Source organism: Dasypus novemcinctus, chromosome 15 (genome assembly GCF_030445035.2).
Source record: "Dasypus novemcinctus isolate mDasNov1 chromosome 15, mDasNov1.1.hap2, whole genome shotgun sequence".
NCBI classification, from domain to species: Eukaryota; Metazoa; Chordata; class Mammalia; order Cingulata; family Dasypodidae; genus Dasypus; species Dasypus novemcinctus.
In genome coordinates, this window is record NC_080687.1 from 81,536,631 (window position 1) to 81,553,320 (window position 16,690).

Here is a 16,690-nt window from a genome sequence, read left to right on the forward strand (position 1 = left end):
AGAATTTATAGAATAACCAATTTAAAGAATAATAGCATGGCAAAGAATATCAAAGAGAAAAACAATAGATGTATAATTGATTTGAAAAACAATAATTGAAATGTAGGGGACAGGCAAAATTAAAACTCTTATGAATTGATTTGAAGGAGATAATCAAACAACAAAATGCTATAAAGTATAATGGGCAAGAACATAAAAGTTTTCTCAGAAAAGAAATAGCAGATTGTCAAAAAAAGAAAAAACACAGGAAAGAGAAAATAATGCTCACATTCATTAGTAGTAATAAGAATGCAAATTAGTCTCACTTCAGCAGCATATATACTATAATTAGAATGATACAGAGAAGATTAGCATGGCCCCTGTGCAAAGATGCCACGCAAATTCATGAAGCATTCCATATATACATAAATACACATATATATATATATATTTTACAGAAACAGATTAGAATAGTGGTTATGTACAGCAGGGTAAAGATAAAGGGATTGAGAGGTGACTCTTAAGGGGTATCTTTTTTATTTTTGGCATAATGAAAGTAATCTAAAATTGATTGCAGTGATGAATGCACAACTCTGTGACTATATCAAAAGCCACTGACTGTGCACTTTAGATAGACTGTATGTATATGAATATATCTCAATAAAACTGCTTTTAAAAAAGAATGCAAATTAACTTAACAATATGATGACAGTACATATCAGACTTAAGAGATTTATAAAATCCAATAAAATCCAGTGAGATTCCTTCTTGAAAAGAATGTAAATTATTATAACCTTTTTGGGAAAAAAAAATTGGAAATATTTGTTATCATTACAAATTCACCACTCTTTGACCCAGGAACCCCATTTATGTGAATCTATCCCACAGAAATATACTTAGTTCACACAAGTGTGGTCCACATGTCAGTGTTTATTACTATTGGTTGATGCTCACACCATGTCAGTTTCTAATTACTATGACTATCACCCTGAATAAAAGCACCAAATCTTAAGTTTATATGTACATCTATCACAGCATGATTGACAGTGGAGAAAAAAGGAAATCAAGTGAACCCCAAGCATAAGAGAATGAATAGAATTGTTAAATGAACTAGGACGTACACATATTTATAAAACATAGCATCCTATATTGATTCTAAAAGGAGTGAATTATAGATATTCCTTAACATAGTGGAATTTTCCTATGGAATTTTTACCTGAGAAAAGCAAGATGCTTAAATGAATGGCTATTAAGATATTTTTAGAAGAAGCAGTCATTAAACAAAACTTTAAACATGTGTAAATATTAAATGTATATACATTTGCATATGGAAATGTATATGTGGGTACAATGAGAGAGAGAGGGGGATCATTTTAAAACCATTGAGAACACTGAGGGTGGCTATTTGGGACAAATGGTGACATAGACAATGAGGGAGGGGTAACAAGCTAAAAAGGAAAAAAAACCACAAAAGACTAAATTGAAAAACGTTTATGATTGTTTTATGCATTTATGTAAAGTCAATATGTGTATTTGTTTTCTTTTTTTGTTTTGCATATTTTTTAAAAGAGAGATTTAGCCATTTTTCAGAAAGTGGAAGCTAATTTCAAGGCATTAAAAAGTAAACATGGAGAAGCAGATGTGGCTCAAACAATTGGGTTCCCATCTACCATATGGGAGGTCCAGGGTTCGATTCCTGGGACTTCCTGATGAAGGCAAGATGGGCTGAGTGGAGAGGTGGTCTATGCAGAATGCTGGCCTGCATGGAGAGTGGCCCAAGCAGCAAGCTAGCATAGCAAGATGACACAACAAAAAGAGACCCAGAGGAGAGAAAGTAAGAGTGCAGCAGACCAGAGAGCTGAGGTAGAGCAAGAGTTTGAGCACCTCTTCCTACTCTGAAAGGTTCCAAGATCACTTCCCAGTGAAGAAAGCACAACAAATGGGCACAGAGAGCAGACAACAAGGGTGGGGGGTTGCTAAATAAGTAAATCTTAAAAAAAAAAAAGTAGACATGGAGGAGTGGGTGTAGTTCAATGATTGAGCATCTGCTTACTATGTATGAGATTCAGGGTTCAATTCCTGATCCCACCTGAAAAAAAGTTGTAAAAAATAGAAGTAAACATGCATTAGACAAAGATCCAAGTCAGCATTCTGGTGGTATAACATGTGCTTCCTTCCAACCCTGGCCTCTTGCCTTTGTCACTAATCACCAAAGAATTATTTAACTTCTAATCTACTCTCCCCCCACCACCACCTCACATAACATGAGGACCTGTGTTTTCAGACCAAGTTTAGCTATTCTCCATTTGAAATATCTCCCCACCCAGGGGCAACTAGGGTTTTTCAGGACAGGATTTCAGATGAGGGGTAGATTGGAGGAGGAAAAGGGATACACTCCCCTGGGGTGATTGGTGTATGTGGTGATGAACTAGAGATAGCAAGTGCAGACTATTCTTCCTCTGACAAAGGCAAGAAATAAAATGTACTGACTAGAGAGTCTTAGGTTCAAAGAAAGTTGTTTATGTGACATGGCCAATTTGAGCTTATTTTAAGTGCAAAGAAATGAAGTGATTTGGCAATAAGAGAAAAGACATGAAAAGAAAATAAATGTATACACACATGCGCTAAGAAATATAGGTATGAATGGATTTGGAACACATGAAGAAGGTGACTTTAGTCAACTTTTCAGTAGGAAAAAGGCAGAGTTTCCTTTCCATCACATAAAAGTAAAAGAAGAGGGGAAATGGGAAGATAGGAAAATATTTTGGTGTTAACAGAAAACAGTAGGGTATGCACACCTGTTAGTCTACTACCTGACTTTCTGCCTATTTCCTTCAAAGCCGAGCCTCAACAGGAGTGACTGTTCTCATTGTCCATGGACTGAGGTATCCTGGAGATAGAGATGTTGGAGATATTGATAAGCAACTCTAATTCTTTGGCTGATTCTCAATCTTTGACTGCCTATTTGAATTTGTACAGGAACAAAGAGCCAGTGATGTAATATGATAGGTAAACCTCAATAACTGGCTGGCATAACAAAGCCAGTGATGCAAACAAAGCCTTCCGTCATTCAAATTTAATGTCAATATTGTACATTCACTTTCCAATATAGTAGACATTTGTGATAGAGTAAAAAACTCTCCCAGTGTGCTTTATGTATTGAAATTCCATTAGTCATTTGAAATCTAAAGCTGTATTTAATATTATAAGAATAAAATATTGTAATCGTTAATTATGATGTCAATTAATGATAATCCTACATACCAGTAATAGCAGTAAGAACCATAAAAATGAATGAAAAATATAAAAATAGGCTGAGAGTTTATACAAATGTCAGGAAAGATCATATTAGCTACATAACTTCAGGAAGAATATGCGATCTATTTTGAAGTTAGAATATTAATTGGAAAATATAATTTTTCTAGTTGGGAATTGCTATATTGGCAATAATATCATTAAAGAAAATATTCCTTCCCTAAAACAGCTATTATGAAAGAGAAAGTTTAGCTTAATACTTTGTTGACCACATTGCCATGAGCTGTATTCTATCTGGACAGCGCTACCTAAAAACATATCATGTTTCACAACTGACTTCAGGTGAAAGGCAACATCTATTTATAATTGTAAATATTCAGTATAGGAAAGACAGGAGGAACCAAACAGCTAATAGATCTGAGAAATGATTGTTGCTGCATTTTAATGACAATTACAAAAAAGGCAATTAACTATACAATCTTAATGAAATAGTATTAATTTTAATCATTATTATATTTTTGTAATATCAAATTTATTTTTTATTTTGAGGTTCATCATATGGTAGTGATAATTGCATCTCCCTGGGCTTCATATGAATATTAATGTCGATACTCATCCATTTAGCATTTATCCAAAATGAGCATCTCTAGGCACATTTGATACTTTAGTCAACCATTGACCTCTAGTTTGGTGAACAATCAGTGGGTGGAAATTGTTATCACCTTTTGTTTCTTGAAGCACTTCCTTTCATTTGTGGGAGGAAAGATTACTGGAGAGGAGCAAGAGGTGACCTGAATATGGATGGGTTCTTTGGAATAGTTATTCCAGGGAAGGCAGCCTATGTCAACATATAATAATAAAACGATGTTGACTAACCTAAAACAAACACACCTAGCCACCCCTAGCCAGGATTTTTATTGATAAATTGTTTATGAACACACAATGAGCAAATAATAAAAAATCATATTTCATTATTTATCAGGGTATCTTCTTATTTGTGTAAGTTTACATGAGAATGTAGAAAAAAGGTATAAAAGGTCACATTATAGATTTTAATTCTAGAAGGTGGTAGGTAATGCAGAGAGCAGAGGGTAAAACAAGAAGAAATCAAGAAATAAAATATTTTACTTGTAATGAAAATATTTTACTGTTTTTCACAACTATATGCTTTCAACTTATTTTACCATTCGATCCTTGGAGGAAGTTAGGGCAGATAGCTTTCATTATTCATTCATTCAGTCAACATACCTATGTGATATTTCCTGTAGAATCAAGAACAAATATGACATGGTTTCTGATGTTCAAGAATGACCCTTGAATGAGGAAAGAGAAATAATAGTTATAAAAAATAATTGCTAGGATAGAGATTTATAGAACATAGCCTAATAACCTCCCATGCCATTTGGGCTTCATTCGGTATTATTAGAGGAGGTGAAAATTCTGGCAAATATGAATCTGTTAGGTGCAAAGTGTCAACAGAGGGGGTATATATGAGAACACTATATTTTTTTCTGTAAACCTACACCTTTCCTAAATAAAAAACAAAACAAAAACTAAAAGACTGTGTAACACAAAGAACACTCTTGTGGATAATGACTCTGGCTAATACTGCAAATATAAGAATGTTCTTTTAAGAAATAGAACAATTCTATGACACTATAACAAGGTATTAATAATAGGATGATATATGGGAAAATATACCTAGTGCAAACTATGGACTAGAGTTAAAAGTAATATTTTAATATTCTTTCATCAACTGTCACAGTTACCACTCCATTGCTAAATGTCAATAATAGGGGATAAAAACGGTATGCAGTTTTTCTTTTTGGGATAATGAATAGGTTCTGAAATTGTGGTGATGAATACACAACTCTGTAATTATTCTGAGAGCATTGATTTTACACTTTAGATGGACTGTATGGTATATGAATATATTTCAATAAAACTACTAAATAAAAAAGCATCTATAGAAAAACAATGTAAGACATTCCAACAGATGCAGAGAGCTTGCTTTGCCAGTACTGGACTGGTGTTAGAGATGGTGTAAAATGAGACATAGATGCCACTGGGAAGACTTTTGTATATTTAAGTAAGGATGGAGGTAAAACTTCAGAGCACTCCATGATCTGAATCTTATTGCAAAGCACTGTTGAACATGGTTTTCAAACAAACAAAATAGAATGATTGGATAAATATTTAAATCGTGACTATCAGGTAAAACTGTTTTGTATGTCATAATAACTTTTCAGTAGGTACATTATATTAAATTGTAAGAACTATTTTGTTCTCAGATTGGTTGAAATCCCCCATTAAGTAGTTTATTTGATGACTGAGTGAACTGAAAATTCCTAATTCCTTTAAAATAGAACATCAAACTAATTTCTCTCCCCTCTTTTAAAGAGAAACACTCTGTTTTTCTTTACAAGCCTATTGTTTTGCTTTTAGCTCAAAACTTCACCTAGTTTTGGGGAAAAAAAATCTCTGCTGTTCTGCATATCTTAAACCAATATCTTCCTTGAATAACAGTCCACAAAAAATAGGTTATTCTTTCTCTTATGAAAAAAGTTAGTGCAGTTCTAGCCTTCAAGAACAGAGCAAGAGAAATATTTACAAAAAAAGCATGGATCCCATAATGAAAAAATCACATCAAATATATCAATTTTTTAGTCATTAGAATTTAAGTATTTTTATTACAGAATGAAAATTAGAATGTGTTGCATTAAAATTTTGGTTTGGTTTTTCCAAATCATCTTGGTTTTATTAGAAACTGACATGCTGTCCAGTAATCTTTAAGAACCAAGAGCAATCAGAGATTTCAGCATAGCTTCCAGTCTCAGAATAATGTTGCCATCCACTCTAATTAAGAGATTAAGAGACCCTGGTGGGGTATGTGGGGTGCAACAGAAATTGCCTGGCAAATGAAAAATATCTCATTGAAAGTTTTCCTTTCCCCCGATTAGTAGAAAGATTCAGGTGTGATTAGAATTTTATGTTAGAATGAAATTAGATACAATGTAGAAAAATAAAATTGTGCATTAAAATAATTGGAAACGAAAGAGAAGAAAATGTGCAGTTCTTCTCATGCAAAAGTGTTTAGATCAATTGTTTAGAATCTAATTTAATTATCTTATAAAATGAGTCAAGTGGGATAGCAAGTTTAATCTAATGCTGAGCAAGGTCTTTAGAGTTGCTATTACACAATTATTTTGACTTTAATTTCCCAGTGATGGGAAAAATCTCTGACCCTGCTATATCCCTTGCTATTGGATCATTTGGTCTATTTATGAATAATTGTACTTCATTCCTTTTCCATTATATCCATCTTTCTCCCAGCTGACAGTATTATTGAAAATAGGGTACCCAGATAAAAGAAAAATATATATCATATACCTTGTAGTTATATTATAAAACATAATCTGTGATGCTTTCTCCATCAATATGAATGCTTACAAATTGTCAAGAGCATTCTGTTACATATAGATTATTACAAAAATCCTAAATTGGTTGCCTTGTTCCAGGTAACAAATGTGAAAGAAAAATCTGTATCCTTTCAGAGAAAGGGGAAATTCATTCTCATTCCAAAATGGCAGTCTTCTAAAACCTCTTATTATATCCCATGGAAATGTTAGGGATACAACAGGAAAATGCCTTAATCTGTTCTAACGTCTTGGTAATATTTTTGGTCCATGACACAAAGTCCCTGATGTGTCACTCAGTAAAGTTGTCTGATTTTCAACCCATCCATACATTTTAATCCACACATCTACCCTATTATTGCACTGTACCTTTTCTTCCTTAAAATTCACATTTTATATGGGTGCATTGTCTAACATCCAAAGCTAAATTAAGCACAGTTGTCTCTTGATTGATATCTTAGCTTCTTCCTCATTGGAGTCTTGCTATGTCTCTTCTCCAGTGACTCTTACATTGGCCTCAAGTATTTCATCTGTAACTCATCTGTTTTGATAAGCTTACCTCTACCCATTTCCTTTCTTGCCTTATTATGAAATAACTTCAGGTTACCTATAGTCAGACAAAAATCAGATTCTAGGTTTTAACATCACTTGCTCAACTGTTTTGGACTACATATCGGTAGGGAGAAGATAGTACATCTTGAAGTCCAAGGCAATTGATTGAGGTAATATGAAAATGACTCCTATTATTTGAGCCTGACTCATCAAACAGCTGAAAAAGGCATTAGGGGAAATAAAATTAATGAGTATTCTCCTGCTACCCTAGGAAGACACCTGCAAAGTCTTGACTATTATATATTACAAGTGAAATCTTCAAAGCTAAATTTCTGGCTGCTTAGCAGGAGGTTGAATGCTCAATAGTGAGGTTAAGGATAAGTTAAAGGATTTTTGAGATAGTTGACATCTGTGAAGTCCTTGGGGTCAGTATATTCTCTAAGTTGAACATCTAAACAACAGTAAGTAAAGTTTTACTCCCTTGGGGGGTAACTCGGAAGTGCCCGAAGAAAATCTCATACATAATTTATACCTGGTCGGAATCCTTAGGAGGTTCTATTGGTTCACACTCTTGTCCCAGCTATCAGATCCAGGGGAGCCAGTAACCCCACTGACACAATGACCTGACTCAACCCTCTCAAGAGCTCCCTTGTCATCCAGCCTATATATGGTTGGAAAAAATTAGAGGGAACAATGACATGGTGACCTGGCAGGATCACTGTGAGGCAAAGGCCATACCAAAATGCCAATGCAACTGCAAGATATGAATAAATTAGAAAGGGTTCAGAGGACAGACACAGAAATGATGAAGCATTTTAAAAAACAGATGTATTTAGGAATACTAAAGAAATTGAAATTTTTTAGCCTTAAGGAGTGAAGGCTGAGGACAAATACATAGTGAAGCAACTGCCCTTCTTACCTTCCATTGCAATCATGTGTGAGGAATTTTAATATCAGTATGAATTAGGAAATTGGGTTGTACAATCTCCTTCCTTGGAAAGAGGCACCTACAACTATGGGCAATGTAAATGTGATCTTTTGTAATATCTGGCCAATTGGGTAAAAATATCATCTCCACAGGGCTATCCTACTTACAACCTCCAGAAGTTCAAACTGACTAAGTCTGATTCTCCAACACTCTTTTATGTGGTTACACTAGGAATCAGTCTACCAAAACACTGACCTTATCACTTGTGGTTATAAAGTACCAGGTTAAATCAACTTACAAATCTTTTTTTTTGAACTTTTTTTATTGAAATATATTACTTATACATAAACATATATAAACAATAAATGTATAATAGTTGTGAACTTACAAAACAAAAATATATCATCAAACAAACATATAAACCTCTCACCCTACCACCAATAACTTGCATTGTTTTTAAACCTTTTTAACTAATGATTAAAGAGCATTGTCAAAATATTACTACTAAACAAAGTAGTTTCCCCCTAACCAATCCGATTATAATTATCTTTATATCATTTATATATGAACATACATAAACAATTAAGTGTATAGTAAAAAGTTGTGAACTCACAAAGCAAACATGCATATCATTCAGGGGTCCCATACATCAACTGTATAGACTGTGGTTATTAGTAATAATATAATATTCTTGCAACTTACAAATCTTAAAGTCAGTTTTGCAGTTTTGTAGTTAGAAAAATGGATTTAAAAAAAAGGGACCATCTAGCATTAACTAGTTGGCTATTTTAAATTAGTTATTAAGGATTTTAGTTAAATATCCTAAAATGCAAAATCAATTAGAATATGAAAACCGATTATTATATTCAGTTCCCCAAAACCAGTTCTCAGTTATTTAAATGTATGAAACACTGAAAAAGCAAATATCCAAAGCACAGGTGAGACCTACAATCTGCTCTCATTTGGGGAAACATATGCTTTTGGGTGGACTGACATTATCAAGGCTAATGGCTCCTCGTTATTGCTCTTTGTTCCAGGTTTGCTTTTCACTCCTAACTTGTGGGACAGCTTCAATGGTTGACTTGTTTAAAGTGCTTAATTACTCATGTGTTGGCTATTATCAATACAAACTGTCTACAGGATGCACAGACAGCTATTGCGTCCCAGCTGATGTTACAATAGTAAATGGGACCTGATTACTGTACATTGCTTTTCAATGTTGTTAATTTGCATGTTTGAATAAGCCTTTTGGGATTCCATTTTACGGCTATTGCTCCATGTACGCTGCTTGGGATCGCTTTGGGAAACAGTATGTGATTGGCTTTTTCTATTCATCAGAATAGAGGGTTTGGAGCTGCTGACACCACGGCCATTGTGCATTGCACCTATGGGTTTTGTGGCCCATTACATACTGGATTGCTGCACTTGCTTTTTCTTTTTTTTTTCTTAGTGCTCAGTTTCTACTTATTGTTGAATATTCCTCTTAAACGTGGGAGCTACCACTGGTATATTATTGTTAATTGGGAAGCCCATAAAGGGTTTCAAGACAAAAATAATTAAGATATTCAACAGGTAGTCTGATAGAATTCCAGAATTAATTTCATAAATGTTAATTATAGTGAATGCCTCTTTTTAAAATAAGTAGATGGGCAAATATTTTTGTTTGTTTCTGTCCATTCAGACTATATATACCTTGACAAGTAAGGCCCTTCAACACATTTAATGGCAACCCAATAACTTGCCAGTCAGTTAAACAAAAATTTAAAAAAGATAAATAAACAGCTGATCTGGCAACATAAAAACCTATTTTGAATGTAAAAATCAGTCAATGTATTTTATATAGTCTGATGTGCATTAAATTCCAGATAAAAGCCTTTCCCATAATTTTCTGTGCTAAAGAACTTGCCTGGCACTCACACATGTATGAGGAGAGATTTAATACCCCAGGAGCAAGCCATGACTGATGCAGGTGAGAGCCAATCGATTACTGTTCCCCTCTTCCATCTCTGACGCTGACAACTGAGGGGCACATTTTATAAGTTACTCGTCAGAGGGCTGCAGCAGAATTGAGCTCCAGCTGCCCACAGAGATGACCACTTTGACGAAGTGCCTTGCATCTTGGCTTTTCTGTTTCACTCTTTGCATTCACCTGCTTGTCACAGTTTCTACTTTTTGGGGAAACACATGCTAAGGTACACTTTTTCTGACTTGTGTACTCATTTGTAAAATGTGGAAATAGCAAAGCTTACCTCATGATGTCTTTGTGAGGAATAAGGGGAACTGTAAACAAATTAGCACCATATCTTGTACATATTAAATTTTCAATGATAAAATCTTAATTTTTATTAGTTTTAATTTTCATCCTAATTGTAATTGCCTTGATTTTACTGTCAAAATGATAATGGCAGGGGGATTTTAATTTCTGTGACAATCTTTATAGGCTTTCTGTGTAGAGGAAGATTTCAAAGCTGTTTCTGGGCTCAAAAGGAAAGAGATTGGTGTTATGGGTACAAAAAGGAGAGGTCCCATTTTTTTATGCCCCTTGTGGAGAGATTTTGTTTTGTTTTTTAAGGTTTCTGTTATTCTTTAATTATCCAAATGAGAGAAAACAATTATGTGTTGGGTTTAGGACGTTTGTTGGAGAAAAGGGTTGAAAAATAAAACTGAGAAAATATCAAATTGTACGTGTAAAATATCGAAAATAATTTAATTTCCATTGGGGAGCTTGAGAGGAAGGGTTAACTTGAGTCGAAGAACCTCTCTAGAACCGTAAGTCAAGTCTCCCTGTCTTGTGGGCTCTATAAGAATTGGAAAATGTACACTAAAGAACTGTTTTATACATTCCACTGTTATGTGTATTTGGCTAGGTAACAATAAAGATATTGAATAATGGATTATGTCATACAATAGAAAAATGGATAATGCCTAGGTCAGCTGATTAAAAAACAGTTTTTTTTCCCCTGGAATTATTTGTATTAAGAGGCAAGAAGTAACCATAGAAGGAAGAACATTGTGTAATAAAGTAGAGTTTGGGGCATTAATCACACACACACGTGCATGTACAGATACGCACACAAAAAACAACAAAATCTATTATTTGCCAGATTACATTCTCAGACAGTGGTTTATAATTACAATCACCTATAGATATTTATTAAGACAGAGGTTTCTGGGTCTCACCTCTGGATATAATTGATTCATTTGCCTTGGGTATGGCATAAGAATCTATAATTCTTCAAAAATCTACTTTTGCATATCTGTACGTAGTCTAGAGTACTGGTCACATGGAAAGGTTGCATCCTTCGATTTCCCTGACTCATAGATAAACCAAATAGAAATAGAAAGAGAAATGCAAAAGGTAGTAACAAAGGCAACAGAAATGCAGTTACTGTTTTTAAGAATCTTTCAGACATCTGGAAGCATAATAGAGCACGACAAGCTACCTTAGGCTGCATCCAAGGAAAACACTGGAAAACACTAGCACAAATGAGAGGATCAGAAGAAAAATCCATCACTACCAATGCACGTAGATGGTCTCTCCTATGATTACATTGACTTCTCATTCTCATGCATTGGTTCTATCAAATTGATTCAGTCTTTGAACATTGTCCCAGATTCTATTTAATACAATATTTGTATATGTATAGAAGTTTAGAAACTATATAAGAGCATCTGTGCATATATTTAAAGGAGTGCAGTTTATAAAAACAAGTATAAAATTTTATAGAGAATATCTTCCTAACTTTCAAAGTATTATTTCAAAAATTAGTCAAGGGATAAATAAAGCTAACAAGAGATCATTTCAGAATTTAAATAAAATTAATGTATTAGGGTGGTTTTTGCTTTGTTTCACTTTATTAATTAAAAACAAAAATGAATTTGAAAGTAATGGTGAAAAGTTGCTCTACCAAAGGATTATGTAGCAATGTATGTTAAAAATAATATTCAGATACATATTATTTTCTTAAAACATAATATTGCATAATTACCCTTACCATTTCAATGTATTTAATCAGTACAGAACATTCTAAAGAAACTGTAAAATCAAGGAGGACTGTCATGGATGAAATTTTTGAATTATCAGAGAAATATTTACCTCACTAAATGTGCTAAAAACCAAACCATCCATCATGCTGCTCAAATTGCTATAATCTTTAAAACAGAAAGATGTAACTTATTTTTTTGATTTTACATGGTACAACACTGATATAGCTTTCTTAACCTACTCTTGATTGCTTAATCAAATAAAATCAAGAATTTACCTTTTTTTAAAAAATAAAAATACATTCTGAGGAAAATAATTATTCAGGCAAAAAGTTCAGTGTACAATCTTAGAAATTATTGTATAATTTCATCCATTTCAGAGCACATTAAAATCACCAGTTTTGTTTTTGAGATGTATCTGACAGTACACTAAAATATAAAATTGAATCCTCTAGTCTTCAGCATGTATTAAGGAGAATCACCAAATAAAATTAATGTGTTCTTTTCAAGCGAATTAATTCCTGAGAAGAGCAAATTATACTGATAGTTATTCTGAATATTTGTATTATTATTTTCCATATTATTCTATTTAATTGAGGTCATCACACACATCTAATTTGGAGAATAATAATAATATGTATCCGACTACTTATCGGATACACCTCATTAAAAGCTCTTTTACTGACTATTATAGCCCAATCATTTAGCAAGCCATGGTCCTTATAATATTAGTCTTCTGTTGAGACATGTTGAACAAATCAATCAATCCTGAATCTCAATGGAAAAAAAAAGGTAGCAGTTTTAGAAAGATGATTTTCTGAATTCTCACTGCACTTGTTTTTAAATTTTAGCATTTAGGGTTTATCTTCACCACTAGTACCTTGTTATAGTCATATGACTCAGAGGAAAATCTGAATCAGAGTTGCAGATGTGAAGTGATGCAAGGCTTTTAAAAGGGGTGGGGACAGAAACTACATATAAAATTAGGCTTGTTGATTATGTGTGGGTTTTTAGAATCTTACCCTGAGAATTCTAGGTCTACATGACAAGAAATGACAGTAGAAAGGAGTAGAGAGGACCTGCAGTGGGGCAAAGGGACATAGTTTCTCTCTGTGATTCTGCCACTTTCTACTCCTAGCAAAGTTTCGTGCTTCTGGAGTGAAGCTATCAGCCCATATTTAACAATCATTATAATTCCACTATACTGAGTGTACCACTGCTTAAACCTTCTGCTTTGAAAATCTACTATTCTGTTCCTTATGGTCTTTTTACTACTTAGTACTTAATTTTCTTCAGAATAGAAAAAAAAAAATCTTACAGCTCTACTTTAGAAGCTTTTCTAATATAACATAATCACTTCTCAGATAAACTTCAATGGTTTCTATCTTGCTGAACAAAATTAGCTTTCTCTAAATTAAAACAAAAACAAATATTTTGGATCATTCTGCACTATCCGTAGAAAAACTCACAAAAATGCAATCATGGATATTACCAAGACTGTTGACAATATGTAGTTGTCAGTTGTTTAATGGAATTACCATTGATTGGAGACCATTTTAACAGACCATTACATATTCTTCTCTATAGATAAGTTTTCTAGTGAACAAGGCAATGCAGAAAGGTTTAGGATGAATTATTCATTATTTAGTATCCTTTTGTGCTCACTGTGCAGCAAAGTGAATTATAGAGTAGGTGGCATTTGTCAACAACATATTCTGTTAGAAAGAAGCACTAAGAATACAACAAATACACATCTTCAGTAATCATGGTTTAAATGTTGAAACCAATTCTTTTAGCCCCTAAAGTGTATGTTGAAGTTGAGTAACATTGGAACTTTCTGGACACAGGTGGGTATTTTTAAAACAATGCCAAAGCATCCTAAGTGTTAAGTTTTTGTTTTTCAATAAAATGGAGATGAAATTCATGGGTAGCCCAGTATTAACATGCAGTGTTTAAGACGGTATATATTTACATGTCTCTCACATTCTCCCTCTCTTTGATGACCCTTTTGCCACATCTCTTTCAGCAGTCACTCCAGAAAACTCTCTGAAACACAGAAATCTATGTCAAAGCAACTAAGCATTACCAAAGATGTAGTTTTATCAGTCCAACTCCTTCTTGTAAAATATACAAAAGAAAACATAATATAGAGCCTTAAGGGTGGGCTGGAGTGAACTGGTGAGGAATGAGTGAACCATCATTTGACATCTCTGCAGAAAAGGAAGACTATGATATAGAGCATTGGAATTACCCAATGATACTGGAGATTGAAAGCAATGAAGTTGGAAATGAATGCAGTAGAATGAATCAAAGTATAAGTCAGATAAATGGGTAATACAAATAAATAGATCACAATACATATAAAATGGCTGATTACCATGACTGTGTGTCAGAATCTTTTTTATGATACAAACACTCCTATTTTGTGCATGTGCAGGTTCACTTGATGCTGTCCTCACTCATTCCTGATTAGAATTCCAATTATTGGATAGCCCTTCCTCATTTCAAATGACATTCACTTTTATCTCTACTTCAGTTTAATTCAAATGAGCTTTCTTGCATTTCTCCTGAAGTTAGTGAAAAAAGAAAAAAAAAAGAATCTACATGTATATTTGCAGATGAAATACTTGGAAGGAGCTGTGATACTGTTTTAAACTACAAAATCTAAATTTCTCTTCTATAATGGACGATTATTGCATGTGTGTTCTTTCTTCAATTCCTTGCCCTCTGGCATTGCCCATAGTCCCAGAAGCAACTAAAACCCTGAGAAAACTACAGGTCTCATCCTTTAAGAAAAATATTTATGTATTTTGATAATTTTTACTTTGTTTTAAAAATTGCATCTTCAAGTGCCAATGGTAGGAAAGGGTTTATATTCTACCACAGATACTAAAGAATATTAAATTTATATGTCTATCTGTATACATCTCTCTCTCTCTCTCGATATATATACACACAGCCACACAAACATACACTAATGTTGTTCACAGAGTATTATTACACTTCTGGATAAAAGAAATGTCATTAGAAATATGAGGGATTCAAGATTCAAAATGATTAAAACTAAGATTTATGGGTTTATATAAATAATAATTTTGTATTAAAGTGCATACTGGTGAGTAGATGTGGCCCAAACAGTTGGGCACCAGCCTACCACATGGGAGGTCCTGGGTTTGGTTCATAGCTCCTCCTAAAGAAGACAAGCAAGACAGTGAGCTGATGCAATGGGCCAGTGCAGTGAATTGCTGCAACAAGATAACACAACAAGATGATGCAATGGGGAGATACAATGAGGAAAGAAAATGTGAGATACAACAAGTAGGGAGTGGATGTGGCTCAAGAGATTGGGTGACCTCCCTTCCACATGGGAGGTCCAGGTTTCAGTTCCTGGTGCCTCCTAAAAAGAAGACAAGTAGACACAGAGAACATACAATGAACAGACACAGAGAGCAGACAGTGAGTCCAAACAACATGGAGTGATGTGGGTAGGGGAGAGATAAATAAATAAAATAAATCTTTAAAAAAATACATTAATGAATGTAATTAACACTTCTGAATGGTACATTTGAAAGTGTTTTAAAAGGGATATTTTAAGTTGTATATTTGTTACCAGAATAATTTTTTTTAAAAGCCATTCATCTGTACAACACAAAGAGTAAACCCAAAGGTAAACTATGGAACATAGTTAATAATGGAATTATAATGTTATTGTTTCTTCATTTGTAACAAAGTTACCATGTTAATGTAAAATGTTAATAATAGAGAATTGGGTATAGAGAAATACGGACTCTCTAATTTCTGAATGATTTTTCTGTAAACCTACAGTGGTTCTAAAAAAAAATTCAAAAAAGATCTACTGGTAAAATAAATAAAATGTCTGGCATGATGCACATATCAAAATACATCTTCATATTACACATGTATATAGAGTATTACAAATAAAATAAATTTAAGCTAAGCATTGTCCTAAAGACTTCAAAGCAATTGTTTGGAAAGCTAACAGTGTAGTCAATTAGTTGTTTTGGTTAGTTAATAGTAAAAATAGTTTGCCATTTTGGGTTTGTTTGTTCAATTGACTGGATCAACTCATTGTTTACATCACATTGATGAAACAATGAATCATATTGATGTCATTCATCATATCGATGTCAAAAATGAAATAAGGGATTCTCTAGTCACAGTAGATTTCAAAATGAAGTGATCATCAACTCACAAGATCAATTTCATGTTAAATGAATATGACAAACCTGCTGAGGGTATTGATGACTTATGCCATACCTAATTATTTCAGTTATAAGATAATGTTGGAAGAAAAAAAGTGGTGGGAAAAGAAAGGGGTGCCACTTCTCATGATAAAATACTAAAAGGAATAATTTTTCACATTAGTTTAATCTCATACATAGTTGCTTATGTGAAGTAGAAGCAATGATAGAATGTTGAAATATAGAATATTTTTTTAATGTATACAGAAGTAAGTTATATAGAATGGGATTTATCTCATCAGACACTTTCTATATGACATTGAATTCATCATTAATGACTGTGTGAACTTGGATAACTAATTACATCTATTTTA

The 16,690-nt window shown here is 33.4% G+C and overlaps 1 non-coding gene across 1 annotated transcript; it reads left to right on the top strand.

The window, feature by feature from the left end:
* The first annotated feature begins 301 nt into the window (after positions 1 to 301).
* On the top strand, positions 302 to 404 carry LOC111765218 (U6 spliceosomal RNA). The gene has a single exon (XR_002797617.1). It is a non-coding gene; the product is annotated as a U6 spliceosomal RNA (small nuclear RNA).
* Positions 405 to 16,690: the final 16,286 nt, after the last annotated feature.